This window comes from Anthonomus grandis, unplaced genomic scaffold (genome assembly GCF_022605725.1).
Source record: "Anthonomus grandis grandis unplaced genomic scaffold, icAntGran1.3 ctg00000408.1, whole genome shotgun sequence".
In the NCBI taxonomy this organism is placed as follows: domain Eukaryota; kingdom Metazoa; phylum Arthropoda; class Insecta; order Coleoptera; family Curculionidae; genus Anthonomus; species Anthonomus grandis.
In genome coordinates this window covers 109,113-112,016 of record NW_026088495.1, presented here as the reverse complement: position 1 = coordinate 112,016, position 2,904 = coordinate 109,113, and positions in this window count along the sequence as shown.

Genomic DNA, 2,904 nt, shown 5'->3' with positions numbered 1-2,904 from the left:
ATTATTTTTTTTAAAAAACAATTTATAAGAAAAATTAAAAAAATAATTTACAGTAAATCAAATGAACTTCAAAAATTAAATTGGAATCAAATGGGACAATGCTATAATGATTAATTGTTCTATTTTCTTAACCCTGGTTATGTCCAAAACTTAAAAAGGATCATTTGAGTCATCTTGTATAACCTAAATATTAATTTTAAAATAAATTTGAATAATAGATTACCGTAATTGAGTGAGATATGACTATTTTTTTAAAACACAATACATTAAAAAATTTAAAATAATTATTTAGGGTAAAACAAATTATATCTAAAAATTAAATTAAAATCATATCGGAACAATAGCTATAGGTAATAGTAATCGATTTTCTTTATCCTGGTTATGTCCAAAACATAAAAAGGATCATTTGAGTCATCTTGTATAACCTAAATAATAATTTTCAATTATATTTGAATAATAGATAACCGTAATTGAGTGAGATATGACTATTTTTTTAAAACATAATACATAAAACTATTTTTAAAAATCATTTAGGGTTAATCAAATTATATCTAAAAATTGAATTAAAATTAAATAGGAACAATCGCCAACGCTATTAGTTATTAAATTTTCTTAACTCTGGTTGTGTTCAAACCGTAAAAAACATCATTTTGCTATCCTGTATCTGCGAAATAGTAAATTTAAATTACATTCGAATAATAGATAACAGTAATAGAGTGAGATATAATTATTTTTTTAAAAAACAATACATAAGAAAAATTTTAAAAATAATTTACAGTACATCAAATGAACACCAAAGATTAAATTGGAATCAAATCGGACAATGCTATAATGATTAATTGTTCTACTTTCTTAACCCTGATTATGTCCAAAACTTAAAAAGGATCATTTGGGTCATCTTGTATAACTAAATATTAATTTTAAAATAAATTTGAATAATAGATAACCGTAATTGAGTGAGATATGACTATTTTTTTTTAAACACAATACATCAAAATATTTTTAAAAATCATTTAGGGTTAATCAAATTATATCTAAAAATTAAATTAAAATTAAATCGGAACAATCGCCAACGCTATTAGTTATTACATTTTCTTAACTCTGGTTGTGTTCAAACCGCAAAAAACATCATTTGGCTATCTTGTATATGCGCAATAGTAAATTTAAATCATATTCGAATAATAGATAACAGTAATAGAGAGAGATATAATTATTTTTTTAAAAAACAATTCATAAGAAAGATTTTAAAAATAATTTACAGTAGATCAAATGAACTTCGAAAATTAAATTGGAATCAATTCGGACAATGCTATAATGATTGATCGTTCTATTTTCTTAACCCTGGTTATGTCCAAAACTTAAAAAGGATCATTTGAGTCATCTTGTATAACCTAAATAATAATTTTAAATTATATTTGAATAATAGATAACCGTAATTGAGTGAGATATGACTATTTTTTTTAAACACAATACATCAAAATATTTTTAAAAATCATTTAGTGTTAATCAAATTATATCTAAAAATTAAATTAAAATTAAATCGGAACAATCGCCAACGCTATTAGTTATTACATTTTCTTAGCTCTGGTTGTGTTCAAACCGCAAAAAACATCATTTGGCTATCTTGTATATGCGAAATAGTAAATTTAAATCATATTCGAATAATAGATAACAGTAATAGAGAGAGATATAATTATTTTTTTAAAAAACAATTCATAAGAAAAATTTTAAAAATAATTTACAGTAGATCAAATGAACTTCAAAAATTAAATTGGAATCAATTCGGACAATGCTATAATGATTAATCGTTCTATTTTCTTAACCCTGGTTATGTCCAAAACTTAAAAAGGATCATTTGAGTCATCTTGTATAACCTAAATAATAATTTTAAATTATATTTGAATAATAGATAACCGTAATTGAGTAAGATATGACTATTTTTTTAAAACATAATACATAAAACTATTTTTAAAAATCATTTAGGGTTAATCAAATTATATCTAAAAATTGATTTAAAATTAAATAGGAACAATCGCCAACGCTATTAGTTATTATATTTTCTTAACCCTGGTTGTGTTCAAACCGTAAAAAACATCATTTTGCTATCCTGTATATGCGAAATATAAAAAAAAAGGCAATCCAAAACGAAATGATTGAATGTGTTTCGGACCATATAAATGACCACGTTAAAAATGAAATAAATGATTCATTTTGTTTTTCTGTTCAGGTTGATGACACAACAGATATAACTCAGTGCTCAATTATTATATGGTTTTTCAATTTAGAAGGCTTATTAGTAGAAAGGTTTCTGGGATTTAATGACATTAGCTCTGATAGAATTGCAGAAAACTTATTTTCTGTATTGGACAACATTTTCGATAAATTTGACTATACGAATAAATTAGTAGGACAGTGTTATGACGGAGCCAGCGTGATGGCAGGACATCTCAATGGACTTCAACACAAGGTTAAAGAAAAGGCGCCCAAAGCTATATTTGTTCATTGCCTTGCTCACCGTCTTAATCTAGTGTTGCAACAAAGCTTTAAAAAAATCTCTAAATGTCGTATTTTCTTTGCAAACCTTAGTGGAGTTCCGTCCTTTTTTCATCATTCAGCAAAAAGAACACATATTCTTACCTCAATTTGTACAAGACGTATACCGACCATCACAGAAACTCGATGGTCTTCAAACTCAAAATTAATTAATAGTGTAGTAAAGGAATGGCCAAAATTAAAAGAAGTTTTTGAAGCAATTATTAATTCTAACGAATCCGACGACAAATCAATTCGGCTTGCCTCGGGATTTTTAAAAGATATGAACGACTTTGACTTTACTTTTTTGTCATTAGTGTTTGATGATATATTTTCTATCACAGATTATATTATTCGACATTCTTCAAAAAA